Genomic DNA, 17,136 nt, shown 5'->3' with positions numbered 1-17,136 from the left:
CAAACCCATGACATTTCTCTTGCTCAGATAAGATGCTCACATAGGAGTACTGAAGATTAATTATTTCGTGTCAGAAGAGGGTGGTATTTCTTATGATGAAGAGTTTCATGTAACTGCTAAGTATTACTATAATTAGGGAGCTAAGCAGATACATCTATCCTGTATCTACTAATTATGCAGGGAAGTAAATTAATTTTTCCCTATCCATGCTCATTTTGCCTGTTGGTTATTTTTATATCAAGTACAAGGAGAAAGCCTTATCTCTTTCAGTATGGATTGTATATGTTGTGCTCCTCTATCCAACCAATTTAGATAAAACTGGATCCACCCTAGAGAAATTTCATTTGGAGAAATGGTGGTGGGAGGAGATAAGACCTCCTTGTCTGAGTGAGTTATAAATAGCGGACAAATAAATAGAAAGCCCCAGCTGCTGTAGGGAGAAAAAAAAATGTGTGTTTTTTTCTTCTGTTACTGTATAATTAGCATGAGTCACTGTCCTCCTGGCTGGGAGTATGTGAGGGAGAGGAGGAGGAGATATGGAGGAAGACAGCCAGGCCTGGGACCAGGGAAGGGGTCATTCTTCCTTGAGTTTCTCAGCGACTGGAGTTCCAGAACAAATGGTACACCAAAAGCATCTGGTCCTAGCAGGGCAGCCAGGAGGGAGGCCTGGAACATCGTTGCTCATGGGACTCACAGACAAGACACTCTGGATGTGGGTCCATGCACGATGCGTCATGTCTGCATTTTGTTTCCTCTTCAAGGACTCGTTCCCCAGGACTTGTTTTAATAGATACCAATCTGTGATCTTCTCATCACTTTTCCCTGTTGCATGTCCCTTCTGGGGGTAGTCATCTGGTCCTCATGCGGTGTCCATGCTGCAAACTCAGGCAAGTCCCTTCCCCCATCTGGCCTGCAATCCCATTCCTAGATAGAAGCAAGGCTACTTCAAGACTGCATGGAAACCACACCGTTCTGGGGAGCTACTAGAGAGGGGTGTTATTTACTCCTGTGATCAAGGGCAGTCATTCTGCTGCTCTGTCTCTTCCTCCCTGTCTCTTACTCAGTGCCCTCACACACAGTGACAGTCACTCAGGCAAACACGTCCTAGCTCTTGGAAGCAGCAGGAACTCTATTGGACTGTCTCAGGCTTAGACATAGCCCCACCTAATTTTGCTCCAGTTCTATTTGCTACTCCAAGACAGGATCCAGACTAAGGTAAGATGAGCAAGGCATCTAGAGCACAAAATTTAAAGGCACATTCATTTTCAGGAGCAGATCCCTCACTCAGGATAATCCTGAAAGTGAGGGACTCCTTAAGTCTCAGGCTCTGAGTACCTCACTCGCCTTACCCCAGTTCCTGCTCTGCTCCAGGGTTCCCTAGGATTTACTCATCAGAGGAACTCTGGAGGGCTAAAGAGTGACCCCCAAGATATCTAGGTCCTAAACCCTGGAATTTGTGAATGTTACCTTAAATTGCAGAATGGGCTTGGTAGATATTGATTAAATATCTAATCTAATTAAAGAACTTGAGCTGGGGGAGGTTATCCTGCATTATACCCTTGGGGTCTAAATATGATCACCGTGTCCTTATACGAAGGAAGGAGAGAGACATTTGAGTACTTAGAAGAGAGAAGGCACCGCCATGATGTTAACAGAGAGAGCTGGATTTAAGATGCTGTGCTATGGACTTCGAGGATTGAAGAAGACACCAGCCAAGAAATGTGGACAGCCTCTGGAACTGCACAAAGGCAAGGAACAATGTCCCATAGAGCTTTCAGAGGAAGCATGATCTCTTTGATTTTTACCCACCAAGAACCGTAAGAGAATAAATGTATATTTTTTAAGCCGCTGATTTTGGGGTGATTTATTACAGCAGTCATGAGAAATGAATTGGAAACCCAGCTCCTTCTACACTTGGCTTCCCCCAAACCATCTGGGACGCTTCTCATCATGCCCCCCAAATGCAGAATAGGATAGACTGATACAGACCTCTCACCCACACACACTAAAGCTGAACTCTCGCTTTCCCTTCATACTCTGACTCGATCTTTACCCTGTTGCTGGAGATGGGGCTTTTGCCACTCCACAGCTCAGAATTTGACAGAGGTGGAAGGCCTGCGTAGGAGGCGACAATGAGGGAATTTCGGTAAATATCACAGCAAGCTTTATCTCCACGAAGACAGCGAGCAAAGCATTTTATATACTAAGATATTTACCCATGAGGCAGTCCAGTTCACCCTCAGTATGCAAATAAATAGAGAATGAGAGAGTTAATTTATTTGTTCTAACCTCACAGTTAATAAGCAGCAAAACAAGATTCTCTTTTCTCCTCTTATTTTTTCCTTCAAACCAGGAATTTAGAGCCCCCTCCTGGAGCTTACAGGATCTGGAATTTCACATCTGCTGCCTATAATGAGTCCTGGACCAGGGACAGGACATCCTGGGCGCCACAGTGATGCAGCTGTGATGGCATTGTTGCTGCTTTCTCAGTTATTGGCGGGCGGAGGGGGTGGTACTCTTGCCTGGAGAATCCCATGGACGGAGGAGCCTGGTAGGCTGCAGTCCATGGGGTCGCTAAGAGTCGGACACGAGTAAGCGACTTCACTTTCACTTTTCACTTTCATGCATTGGAGAAGGCAATGGCAACCCACTCCAGTGTTCTTGACTGGAGAATCCCAGGGACAGTGGAGCCTGGTGGGCTGCCGTCCATGGAGTCGCACAGAGTCGGACACGACTGAAGCGAATTAGCAGCAACAGCAGCAGGAGGGGTGGTAGAGTTTAAGCTCTTACTGCACTTAGGAAGCCCTCTGTGACATGGCCCTAGCCTCCTGCTTCACTGGGCATGGCAGCTGTACCCCGGTCTTTGTGCTGCTCGCCACAGCCTCCCCACAACCTCCCCATCCTCCCTGGTTCTGCAAACACACAGGCTTTGGCACATGTTTCTCTGTTCTGCAAGTGCCAAATCAAAAGTGTCCTCTTTGGCTACGTCTCTTCTGATACCCTTTGGAAAAAGCGAGGGTGCCCTTCTAGGTGCCCCAGAGTTTCCATCAGAAGCCCTTTCTCACTGCCCTATGATTGTTTAGTCTCTTTCTTCCTGAACCAGCCAGACTGTACCTTAAAAATTCTGTACCTTTTCCCTAAGCAACTTGCATAGTGCCCAGTACATAAAGGTCACTCAATACATGTTTGTTCAATGAGTGAATAAATGAAAGTGAAAGTGTTAGTCATTCAGTCAAGTCCAACACTTTGCGACCCCATGGACTGTAGCCTGCTAGGCTCCTCTGTCCGTGGGATTCTCTAGGCAAGGATACTGGAGTGGGTAGCCATTCCTTTTCTAGGGGATCCTCCCAACCCAGGGATCAAACCAAGTCTCCCACATTGCAGGCAGATTCTTTACCATCTGAGCCACCAGGTAAGCCCCTAGTAAATGAATACATAAGTATAATAAAGTAGAATGTTATTACTGATAGAAAATTCATTCTGGCATCTCTGCAGACCATTATCTAAGACTTGCCCCAGGGTAAGATAAAGCCTAAGAGAATATTTTGGAGGATAAATTCCAGTCTGACCCTTGGAAACAGGGTGAGGTAGGGCTGCAGTGATTTTTTTCTTCTCCTTGGTTTTGCATTTCATTTCAGTAACTACACTGTATCTCACCAATTGTGGAGCTGTATATCTTATAGATGGAGCACATCGAATAGAATGAGTGTGCTGGGTAGATTATGTGGAGAATTGAAAATGAACATCAATTTACTTGAAGCTGAAAATAAAAGTTTCCTGGGAAGAAAAATCAGTAATGTGAATTTTCCCTTGAACCCAGAGGTAGATGAATGGGTGAGACCAAATAGTGATACTATAAAAACATGTCACAGAATCTGGGAGAGGGGAAGACATTCGTGGGGCAGAGAGGGAAATCCTGAACAAGGAAATACACTCGGAAGCCTCTTTCTTCTTCCTCCTTTTGCTTTACTTCTCTAACTTTCAGCACGAGGTCATCCTAAGGTGTACCTGGTTCATGAAAGTCCTGTTTTACGAGTATTAGGTCTCTTCAGCCTTTTATCTTAATGACTATATATCTTAGTCCCCAAATTCTATAATTTATTTTTTATTTTTTATTGAAGTACAATTGACTTACAATGTTGTATTTGTTTCAAGTGTCCAGCAAAGTGCTTCAGTTTCACATATGCATATGGATCTATTTTTCCGATTCTTTATAGGTGATTGTAAAGTACTGAGTAGAGTTCTCTGTGCTATATGGTAGATCCTTGTTGGTTATCTATTTTATATATAATGATGTGTATATATTGCTACCAAATTCCCAATTTGTTCCCCTCCCCTTTCCTCTTTGATAACCATAAATTTGTTTTCTATGTCTATGGGTCTATTTATGTTTTGTATATAAGGTCATTTGTGTATTTTCTTTTAGATCCCCCATATAAGCATTATCCTATGCTATTTGTTTTTCTCTGTCTGACTTACTTCACTTATTATGACAGTCTCTAGGTCCATCCACATTGTTACAAATGGCATTATTTAATTCTCTTTTATGACTGAGTCCACTGGGGCTTCCCTAGTGGCTCAGTAGTAAAGCATCTGCCTGAAATACAGGAGACAGCAGCAAGAGATGCAGATTTGACCCCTGGGTCAGGAAGATCTCCTGGAAAAGAAAATGGCAACCCACTCCAATTTTCTTGCCTGGAGAATCCCATGGACAGAGAAGCCTGGCAGGCTTCAATCCATGGAGTCACAAGAGTTGGACACAACGTGACAACAGAACAACAATAGTCCATTGTGTGTGTGTGTGTCCACATCTTGACTTGTTCATCTGCTGATGGACATTTAGAGGCTGCCATGTCTTGGTTATTGTAAGGAGTGGTGCAGTGAACACTGAGGTGTGTGTCTTTTTGAATTATGTTTTTTTCTAGATACATGTACAGAAATGGGACTGCTGGATTATACAGTAGCTCTAATTTTTGTTTCTTAAGGAACCTCCATACTTTTCTCCTTAGTAGCTGTACCAATTTACATTCCCACCAACAGTGTAAGAGGGTTCCCTTTTTTCCAGCCCCTCTCCAGCATTTATTATTTATAGACTTTCTGATGATGGCTGTTCTGATTGGTATGAAGTGATATGTAGTTTGATTTGCATTTCCCTGCTGATTATTGATAGTGAGCATCTTTTCATGAGTGTTTTGGCCATCTGAATGTCTTTGGTAAAAATCTGCAATTTCAGAAGTTAGGAAGTCTGGGAAGGTGTGAGTTGAGGAAATAATGACAAGTTGAATGAGGAATAGGTTCCAATCCTTGACCGGAGGAAAACAAACCCTGCAAAATATGTTTAGCCTAAGGATAAGTCAGAAAACACCCTAAGTACCGAACCATTTTCTATTTCCAGGTTTAGTGGTAGTGGAAACATGTAAGTCCAATAGAGGAGGGGAAGGAGCATGGCCTCTGGGGTCGGAGTGGCCCTAGGCTCCCCTCCTAACTCTCTTAGTTGCTAACAGAGGAACACCAGGCTAACAGCCAGCCTTGCCTCACCTGTCCTCACAGTTAGAAGTACGTTCATCTCCCCCATGAAGAATTGCTGTGGCCACTGTACATGAGAGGACAGACGGGCTGTTCCTGCCACATGCAGGGCAGAATCACACTGTGGAGTCATAACAGGTAAGCTCCTCCTTTGAGAGAGTCATTTCCTAGGTAGGTTGATAAGAAGTCTAGGGGTCCCCAAGGAGAGAGGGGTCTGGAATTCTCAAGGAGGAAGAAAGGACAAACTTTTTTTTCCTTCTCTATATTCCTTAGGATTATATAACAATAATGTATCCTGCCTGAGGACAGTCTCTGGATTAAAGACACTCTGGATTAAACCTTCTGGCTAATTCTGTTATCTTAAAATGTAAATCTACTACTTTGGGCAGGAATCCCTCAAACGAAATGGAGTAGCCATCATGGTCAACAAAAGAGTCCGAAATGCAGTACTTGGATGCAATCTCAAAAACGACAGAATGATCTCTGTTCATTTCCAAGGCAAATCATTCAATATCACAGTAATCCAAGTCTATGCCCCAACCAGTAACGCTGAAGAAGCTGAAGTTGAACAGTTCTATGAAGACCTACAAGACCTTTTAGAACTAACACCCAAAAAAGATGTCCTTTTCATTATAGGGGACTGGAATGCAAAAGTAGGAAGTCAAGAAACACCTGGAGTAACAGACAAATTTGGCCTTGGAATACGGAATGAAGCAGGGCAAAGACTAGTAGAGTTTTTCCAAGAAAATGCACTGGTCATAACAAACACCCTCTTCCAACAACACAAGAGAAGACTCTATACATGAACATCACCAGATGGTCAACACTGAAATCAGATTGATTTATATTCTTTGCAGCCAAAGATGGAGAAGCTCTATACAGTCAGCAAAAACAAGACCAGGAGCTGACTGTGGCTCAGACCATGAACTCCTTATTGCCAAATTCAGACTTAAATTGAAGAAAGTAGGGAAAACCACTAGACCACTCAGGTATGACATAAATCAAATCCCTTATGATTATACAGTGGAAGTGAGAAATAGATTTAAGGGCCTAGATCTGATAGATAGTCTGACGAACTATGGAATGAAGTTCGTGACGTTGTACAGGAGACAGGGATCAAGACCATCCCCATGGAAAAGAAATGCAAAAAAGCAAAATGGCTGTCTGGGGAGGCCTTAGAAATATCTGGGAAAAGAAGAGAAGTGAAAAGCAAAGGATAAAAGGAAAGATATAAGCATCTGAATGCAGAGTTCCAAAGAATAGCAAGAAGAGATAAGAAAGCCTTCTTCAGTGATCAATGCAAAGAAATAGAGGAAAACAACAGAAGGGGAAAGACTAGGGATCTCTTCAAGAAAATCAGAGATACCAAAGGAACATTTCATGCAAAGATGTGCTCGATAAAGGACAGAAATGGTATGGACCTAACAGAAGCAGAGATATTAAGAAGAGATGGCAAGAATACACAGAAGAACTGTACAAAAAAGATCTTCACGACCCAGATAATCACGATGGTGTGATCACTGACCTAGAGCCAGACATCTTGGAATGTGAAGTCAAGTGGGCCATAGGAAGCATCACTACGAACAAAGCTAGTGGAGGGGATGGAATTCCAGTGGAGCTCTTCCAAATCCTGAAAGATGATGCTGTGAAAGTGCTGCACTCAATATGCCAGCAAATTTGGAAAACTCAGCAGTGGCCACAGGACTGGAAAAGGTCAGTTTTCATTCCAATCCCAAAGAAAGGCAATGCCAAAGAATGCTCAAACTACCGCACAATTGCACTCATCTCACACACTAGTAAAGTCATGCTCAAAATTCTCCAGGCTAGGCTTCAGCAATATGTGAACTGTGCACTTCCTGATGTTCAAGCTGGTTTTAGAAAAGGCAGAGGAAGCAGAGATCAAATTGCCAACATCCACTGGATCATGGAAAAAGCAAGAGAGTTCCAGAAAAGCATCTATTTCTGCTTTATTGACTATGCCAAAGCCTTTGACTGTGTGGATCACAATAAACTGTGCAAAATTCTTCAAGAGATGGGAATACCAGACCACCTGAGCTGCCTCTTGAGAAATTTGTATGCAGGTCAGGAAGCAACAGTTAGAACTGGACATGGAACAACAGACTGGTTCCAAATAGGAAAAGGAGTTCATCAAGGCTATATATTATCACCCTGCTTATTTAACTTATATGAAGAGTACATCATGAGAAACGCTGGACTGGAAGAAACACAAGCTGGAATCAAGATTGCCGGGAGAAATATCAATAACCTCAGATGCGCAGATGACACCACCCTTATGGCAGAAAGTGAAGAGGAACTCAAAAGCCTCTTGATGAAAGTGAAAGTGGAGAGTGAAAAAGTTGGCTTAAAGCTCAACATTCAGAAAATGAAGATCATGGCATCCGGTCTCATCACTTCATGGGAAATAGATGGGGAAACAGTGGAAACAGTGGCAGACTTTATTTTTCTGGGCTCCAAAATCACTACAGATGGTGACTGCTGCCATGAAATTAAAAGACGCTTACTCCTTGGAAGGAAAGTTATGACCAACCTATACAGCATATTCAAAAGCAGAGACATTACTTTGTTCACAAAGGTCCGAATAGTCAAGGCTATGGTTTTTCCTGTGGTCATGTATGGATGTGAGAGTTGGACTGTGAAGAAGGCTGAATACCGAACAATTGATGCTTTTGAACTGTGGTGTTGGAGAAGACTCTTGAGAGTCCCTTGGACTGCAGGGAGATCCAACCAGTCCATTCTGAAGGAGATCAGCCCTGGGATTTCTTTGGAAGGACTGATGCTAAAGCTGAAACTCCAGTACTTTGGCCACCTCATGCGAAGAGCTGACTAATTGGAAAAGCCTCTGATGCTGGGAGGGTTTGGGGGCAAGAGGAGAAGGGGACAACAGAGAATGAGATGGCTGGATGGTGTCATCGACTTGATGGACGTGAGTCTGAGTGAACTCTGGGAGTTGGTGATGGTAGGGAGGCCTGGCGTGCTGCGATTCATGGGGTCGCAAAGAGTCGGACACGACTGAGCGACTGATCTGATCTGATCTGATCGCATGATTCAACAACAACCTTTCATCTTCCCTGTAAACACGTGGCTGCTAATTCAGATGCATAAATACTACTTTGTACCATGTTAATGGTTTATGATGTGCTTTATTTTAATGTTATGTCATCACCCTCCCTGACCCTTTCCTGGGAAGCTAATTTTGCATTTCTCTAGGTTAAGTTATAGATTTGCTACATTCCTTTACAGTATTTCCCAACAGGATAGTTATAGATTTGCTTCCCATAGTCTTCTCTCTCAAGGATTCAGGAGCTTAGGCAATAGCATTAAAGTATGCCTGTAGGAAACCAACATTGTTCCTCAAATCTTTGTTGAGTTTTACCATCCAAAAACTAGTCATGAATGTGTCTGTATGGCATATATGTTTTTTTTGAGATATACATGTACATGCATATATGTGAGTTATACGTATATGCACACTCATACATACATAAATACTTACATTATATATATATATATATATATATATATATATATATAAAAATGTATGAGTGTGTATTAGTTTACACTTAGAGATTGAATAAGCCACTTGAGTCAATGGGATCCCGGAAGCAATAAACCCAATCCAGTATACTTGGCTTCTCTGAAATCTCTTGAGAAATTGGAAACAGTTATGTACAAAATGCTGTCCCTTTTGGCACTGACATATGCTTTGCTAGGGATTTTCTGTTGCAAAGAGCAGAAACACACTCAGAAATGCTTAAGGAAATAGGTTGATTATAAGAAGAAGGGAAAGTGCAGTCAGATCTCATGGGAGTGCAAACCCTTAGGCCACTGACATGATAATCTATCTCAGGCTCCTCCTGCTCCAGGGACCACACAACTTCTTGTTTCAGTGCAGCTGACTTCTTCTGCAAGCTCCCTATTTCCTCTTATGGTTTCCTTGTACTTGTACCGCTGGCCTTCGGCTTGCATGTGATGTGATTCCAGTCAGTGCTGGCACCCACCTCTGGTCCCAACCCCACTTACGTTTCAGAGCGAAATATAATGCAGAAAGTAAGAAAGAGAGATTTTTATTAGGTTGGCCCAGGTCCCATCTACTGTGGACAGGGATAAATCAACATCAGGGTAATGACATATATTCCATGAAAGACTCAAGCCAGAGAAGAATTGATTTGCATTTCTAGTAAAGGAGGTAAAAACATGTGGTCCAAACTTTTTGAAAAGAAAAATCAGAAATTTCAGAACAGAGTTTAAAATTTGCTCAGAATTTTTGATCCATACATTCTCCTGGTGGGACTGTTGAGTAAGAACATTATACCAAGTTTGGAAACAAATAGTTACAAAATTGTTCAATGAAGCATTAATGAACGTGCAAAAGAAATTCTCAGTAATAAGGAAATGATCGCTTAAATTAGAATGTGCTTCTGATGTATTATTTAACCATCAAAATGTATAAGGATTATGACCATCTCTTGACTAAGTTTTTAAAAGATTCTAAACTGTACATAGAGTAAAATCTAAAATATGCTAAGGGTGTGCATATATAAAATACAAGCTGTGATACATCAAAATGTTTGCATCTTGTGATTTTGGTGTATAGATCTGCATTTTTCTCCCCTTTTTTGTCTAGTTTCATGTCTTACAGATTTTGTATTATGAGTGTGGTATATTATTTTATACTGAATATTTACACTAAGTCGTAGAACTTTTTAAGAGAACCCTTCTGGCTTCCTCTTCCATTTTCTCTCCCACATATTTTTGGAAATATAAACCAAGGCATGTGAACAGAGGAGACATGAGCAGAGTTAACGTTGATAGGAGGTTTAAAAAGTAAATCTGATGTACTCCAATTCGTGGCAAGAAAAATACCCTAAACAGGGCTTTCACTTTGCCAACTTTCAATTAACCTTAGGCCTTTTAAGATATATTAACACTTTTTTGTCAGCTAAATGATAATTACCCAGTTTGCTTGTCTCCAAACCTCATTAAGTCTTCTATTGACGTCCTCACAAATTACAGCATTTGAGAGACACATTCTGCTACACAATCATGAGAAAGCTTAGAAAAATGTCACTGATCACTTGTTTCTTCTTAAGGATGAAAAAACTTGACTATAGTTATTGGAGGTCCATCAATATAGTCCGAAATAGCAACCATTCTGGCAGAATTTTTAAGCTGATCTCTGAAAAAGCTGATGATTATTTTGCATTATAATAATACCTTCCCTCTCTTCCTCCCACACACATATTATCCTGGGAAGTCAGACTTCTCCATAAATGAAGAACTCTTACCTGCGTACCAGATTTGAAAACTCCATGGTCAATACAGTAGATTTTAATACCATTGGGAAGGAAGAAATGTCAACATAATACCGTTTCAAGCCAAAGAGGACTACTGTCTCCTTCTGAAGCACACAGAGCACCCACACCCACGCCTCTATAATTTGAAAACCTGTATTTCAATTTATATGTTCATGTATTCATGTAAGCAATAAGCATTTGTAGAAAAGCCTAGAACAGCTATCACTAACACCTTAACAAAACTGTTAGAAGAACTATTAGAAGACTATAAAGTACCTCTTTCACACTGGGCCAGGTAGTCCTCTAGGTGCTAGGAGTATTGTAGTTAACAAGACAAGATCTCTGCCCACGTGGAACTTCCATTTCAGTGGATGAGGTTCAATAAAGAATTGTATAGTATATGATATATATGTGTATATATATATATGTGCATATATACATGTGTATATTTTTATATAGCCATTTTATTATATATACATAATTGGTATAGTATGTATGTGTGTACCTCTATTGAACCACAAACCATGGAGATTGTGTGCTGCTAGAATGGATTTGGGAGTCACATAAGCTTGAGTTTAAACCCCTGGCTCAGTTAGGCACTACATTTTTTACATTAATTTTACTGGAGTATATATAATTGACTTACAATGTTTTGGTAGAAGTTTCTTTTGTACAGCAAAGTGAATCTGTTATACACGTATCCAGTCTTTCTAAAATTCTGTCCCTATAGAGAGGTCATTACAGAATATTAAGTAGAGTTCCTTATGCTATACATTAGGTTCTTGTTAGTTACCTATTTTATATACAGTACTGTGTATATGTCAATCCGTTAGGTACTAACTTCATGGACTTCAACAAGTGATTTAACCTCTCTGAAGAATCCAGCTTAAAAATGGACAAAAAACTTGAAAAAGATCTCACCAAAGAAGATATACAGATGGTATATAAGCATTTGAAAAGATATTCAACATCGTATGTCATTAGGGAATTAGTAAATTAAAACAACAATAAGATACTGCTATATACCGGATAGAACGGCCAAATGCCAGAACACTGACCATGCCCAATGCTAGTGAGGTTGTGGATCAACAGAAACTCTCATTTATTGCTGGTGGGAATGCAAAATGGTATAGCCACATCAGAAGACAGTTTTGCAGTTCCTTGAAAAACTAAAAATACTCTTACCATTAACATGCAACAATCATGCTCCTTGGTATTTATACAAAGGAGTTAAAATTTATACCAACTCAACAAACCTGCATGTGAATTTTAAAAAGCTATGTTTATAATGGCTAAAACTTAGAAACAACCAAGATGTCCTTCAGTAGGTGAATGAATAAATAAACTGTGGCACATCCAGACAAGGGAATATTTTTCAGTGCTAAAAAATGAGCTATCAAGCCACAAAAAGTATAGATGAACTTTAAATGCATACTGCTAAGTGAAAGAAGCCAGTCCAAAAAGTCTACATACGGCATGGTCCCAATGATATGACATTCTAGAAAAGGCAAAACTACAGAGACAGTAAAAAGATCAGTGATTGCCAGGGGCTGAGGAAAAGGAGAGCTGAATATGCAGATCTCAGAGGATCTCTAGGGCAGTAAAACTCTTCTCTGTGATACTACAGTGGTGGATCTGTCATTATTCACTAGTCAAAACCCAACACCCAGAATCAGTTCTAAAGTAAACTATGGACTTTGGGCAATGATGATGTATCAGCGTAGGATCATTGGTTTTAACAAGTGTGCTACTCTGGTGCAAGATGTTGATAGAAGGGACAGCTGTGCACGTGTAGGGGCAGGGGGTATATGTGTCTGTCTGTATCTTCCTCTCAATTTTGCAGTGAACCAAAGATGACTATAAAAAATAAAGTCTGTTAAAAAAATGAAAATTTATTTACCTTTCATACTAATAATGCAAAATAACCAACATTTGTTTGATGTTTACTGTGTGCCAAGTCCACTTATTTATTTTTTTTATATTAAAAAAGAAAAAAACAAACCAAGATTCAGAGTGGTTAAATCACTTGCCTAAGGCCACGAGGCTAGTATTGAATGGATCCAGGTTTTAAACTCTAGGCTCTGTGACTCCCAGACCTGTTTTAGGAATATACTGTCTCCGTGGTGTGTGGCCCAATAGAAGCATATTCACACCATGAGTAGTAATGAACTTGAAGCAGGAAAGTGACAGGGAACACCCAGGGAAACAGTCTCAGGATCTGAGGGCAGGCAGGATTTGCAACGACTGGCTGGGGCCTCACAAGGCAGAAATACAACCCTCACCTGAGCATTTATGACATACCATGCAACAGTTAGAACAGGACATGGAACAACAGACTGGTTCCAAATAGGAAAAGGAGTACGTCAAGGCTGTATACTGTCACCCTGCTTATTTAACTTATATGCAGAGTACATCATGAGAAACGCTGGGCTGGAAGAAACACAAGCTGGAATCAAGATTGCCAGGAGAAATATCAATAACCTCAGATATGCAGATGACACCACCCTTATGGCAGAAAGTGAAGAGGAACTAAACAGCCTCTTGATGAAAGTGAAAGTGGAGAGTGAAAAAGTTGGCTTAAAGCTCAACATTCAGAAAACGAAGATCATGGCATCTGGTCCCATCACTTCATGGGAAATACATAGGGAAACAGTGGAAACAGTGTCAGACTATTTTTTTGGGCTCCAAGATCACTGCAGATGGTGACTGCAGCCATGAAATTAAAGATGCTTATTCCTTGGAAGGAAAGTTATGACCAACCTAGATAGCATGTTGAAAAGCAGAGACATTACTTTGCCAACAAAGTTTCGTCTAGTAAAGGCTATGGTTTTTCCTGTGGTCATGTATGGATGTGATAGCTGGACTGTGAAGAAAGCTGAGCACCAAAGAATTGATGCTTTTGAACTGTGGTGTTGGAGAAGACTCTTGAGAATCCCTTGGACTGCAAGGAGATCCAACCAGTCCATTCTGAAGGAGATCAGTCCTGGGTGTTCTTTGGAAGGAATGATGCTAAAGCTGAAACTCCAGTACTTTGGCCACTTCATGTGAAGAGTTGACTCATTGGAAAAGACTCTGATGCTGGGAGGGATTGTGGGCAGGAGGAGAAGGGGACGAGAGGATGAGATGGCTGGATGGCATCACTGACTCGATGGACGTGAGTGAGAGTGAACTCCAGGAGCTGGTGATGGACAGGGAGGCCTGGCGTGCTGTGATTCATGGGGTCGCAAAGAGTCGGACACGACTGAGCAACTGAACTGAACTGAACTGAACTGAACTGAATGGACCTGCAAGTATTCTTTTTTCACCTCATTCAATGCTAATAAAAAATAATCTATGAAGAAGTTGTTATGTATTCATTTAAGAAACCAGGGAACTGAGGCTCAGAATGTTGAAGTATTTCCCTGAAGGCTGAAGAGTTGGCTGTGGTTAACGCTTGCCTTTGTCCATTCCAAATACTGTTTAATTTGCCAGTGCTGAAATATCATTTGTACTTCATCAATTCAGATTACTAGTCACTTATCCAATGTACAAAAGGACTGAAGAAGACATTGTTCAAGGACACTGGAGCTGCAACATCACAAAATGGAACAAACAAGTCAAATGAGCAAAATTATCAGGGAGCACGAAGTCTCCAATGCTCAAGGGTCTAGACCCTGCTTGTTTTTCTCATTCTCCCACCTGCCCTCCTGGATGAGTGACACTTGGGCACCTCATGGGGCAAATCACCCAAGAATTAGCTGAGATTTCAAACTGCTCATTCCCTTTCTCCATAACCTGGGTCATGGATTCTCTCAAATGAGAAAATTAATTATTATTTTTAACAATATGCATCTTGATTATTATTTTGATTCATCTTGGAAACAGGAGAGCCTGTGAAAGATTGACAGATCAGTGAATAGGAAAATAGGAGGGAGTGTTTCAGCTTTTAAGCTGTTCTTGAGAAACACTGCAGGCCATTCACTGAAAGAGGCTTTCGTCCAGAAAACCAGGTGGTCAGTGTCACCACAAGAGATGACAAAGAAGAGGATTTAGTAAAAGGTTAAGGAGAAGCAAGCTTCTTTGATTTCCATGATAATGATTAACAAGGTATTTCACATTATTCAGGAAGACTCACAAGTACTTTGTCAATTTTAACCTGTGTACAAGTTTTTGTGGGTGGGAAGGATTTTTCAAGAACACTCTCAACACAGATACTCTTTGTTTCCATCTTTTAGTATTTGTGATATTGAGATTTCTGATACTCATTATTTTTATAATCAGTACGTCTGGTAATCAGAAGCCTACAGAATACTCAGTGCATGCGTGCAGGCTCAGTAGGGTCCAACTCTTTGTGAATCCATGAACTGTAGCCCACCAGGCTCCTCTGTGGAATTTTCCAGGCAAGAATACTGGGGTGACTAGCCATGTCCCCCTCCATGGGATCTTCCTGATTCAAAGATAGAACCTGCATCTCCTATGTCTCCTGCATTGCAAGCAAATTCTTTACTGCTTGAGTCACTGGGGATAGGGCCTCTACTCAATATTTTTATCTATTTAGTTAAATTTTTACTGGAGTGTAGTGGATTTACAGTTTTATTAGTTTCTGGTGTATAGCAAAGTGAATAAGTAATACATAAGATCTTCATGACCCAGATAATCATGATGGTGTGATCACTGACCTAGAGCCAGACATCCTGGAATGTGAAGTCAAGTGGGCCTTAGAAAGCATCACTATGAACAAAGCTAGTGGAGGTGATGGAATTCCAGTGGAGCTATTCCAAATCCTGAAAGATGATGCTGTGAAAGTGCTGCACTCAATATGCCAGCAAATTTGGAAAACTCAGCAGTGGCCACAGGACTGGAAAAGGTCAGTTTTCATTCCAATCCCAAAGAAAGGCAATGCCAAAGAATGCTCAAACTACCGCACAATTGCACTCATCTCACACGCTAGTAAAGTAATGCTCAAAATTCTCCAAGCCAGGCTTCAGCAATATGTGAACCGTGAACTTCCTGATGTTCAAGCTGGTTTTAGAAGGGGCAGAGGAATCAGAGATCAAATTGCCAACATCCGCTGGATCATGGAAAAAGCAAGAGAGTTACAGAAAAGCATCTATTTCTGCTTTATTGACTATGCCAAAGCCTTTGACTGTGTGGATCACAATAAACTGTGCAAAATTCTGAAAGAGATGGGAATACCAGACCATCTGAGCTGCCTCTTGAGAAATTTGTATGCAGGTCAGGAAGCAACAGTTAGAACTGGACATGGAACAACAGACTGGTTCCAAATAGGAAAAGGAGTACGTCAAGGCTGTATATTGTCACCCTGTTTATTTAACTTATATGCAGAGTACATCATGAGAAACGCTGGACTGGAAGAAACACAAGCTGGAATCAAGATTGCCAGGAGAAATATCAATAACATCAGATGCGCAGATGACACCACCCTTATGGCAGAAAGTGAAGAGGAACTCAAAAGCCTCTTGATGAAAGTGAAAGTGGAGAGTGAAAAAGTTGGCTTAAAGCTCAACATTCAGAAAACGAAGATCATGGCATCTGGTCTCATCACTTTATGGGAAATAGATGGGGAAATAGTGGAAACAGTGTCAGACTTTATTTTTCTGGGCTCCAAAATCACTGCAGATGGTGACTGCAGCCATGAAATTAAAAGACACTTACTCCTTGGAAGGAAAGTTATGACCAACCTAGACAGCATATTCAAAAGCAGAGACATTACTTTGCCAAGAAAGGTTCGTCTAGTCAAGGCTATGGGTTTTTCCTGTGGTCATGTATGGATGTGAGAGTTGGACTGTGAAGAAGGCTGAGCACTGAAGAATTGATGCTTTTGAACTGTGGTGTGGGAGATCCAACCAGTCCATTCTGAAGGAGATCAGCCCTGGGATTTCTTTGGAAGGACTGATGCTAAAGCTGAAACTCCAGTACTTTGGCCACTTCATGCGAAGAGTTGACTGATTGGAAAAGGCTCTAATGCTGGGAGGGATTGGGGGCAAGAGGAGAAGGGGACGACAGAGGATGAGATGGCTGGATGGCATCACTGACTCAATGGACATGAGTCTCAGTGAACTCTGGGAGTTGGTGATGGACAGGGAAGCCTGGTGTGCTGTGATTCATGGGGTCACAAAGAGTCGGACACAACTGAGCGACTGATCTGATCTGAAGGCAAAGGAGAAAAGGAAAGATATACCCATCTGAATGCAGAGTTCCAAAGAATAGCAAGGAGAGATAAGAAAGGCTTCTTCAGTGATCAGTGCAAATAAATAGAGGAAAACAATAGAATGGGAAAGACCAGAGATCTCTT

The sequence above is a fragment of the Bos mutus genome, chromosome 28 (assembly GCF_027580195.1).
Source record: "Bos mutus isolate GX-2022 chromosome 28, NWIPB_WYAK_1.1, whole genome shotgun sequence".
NCBI lineage: Eukaryota > Metazoa > Chordata > Mammalia > Artiodactyla > Bovidae > Bos > Bos mutus.
Note: the sequence above shows the minus strand (reverse complement) of the source record.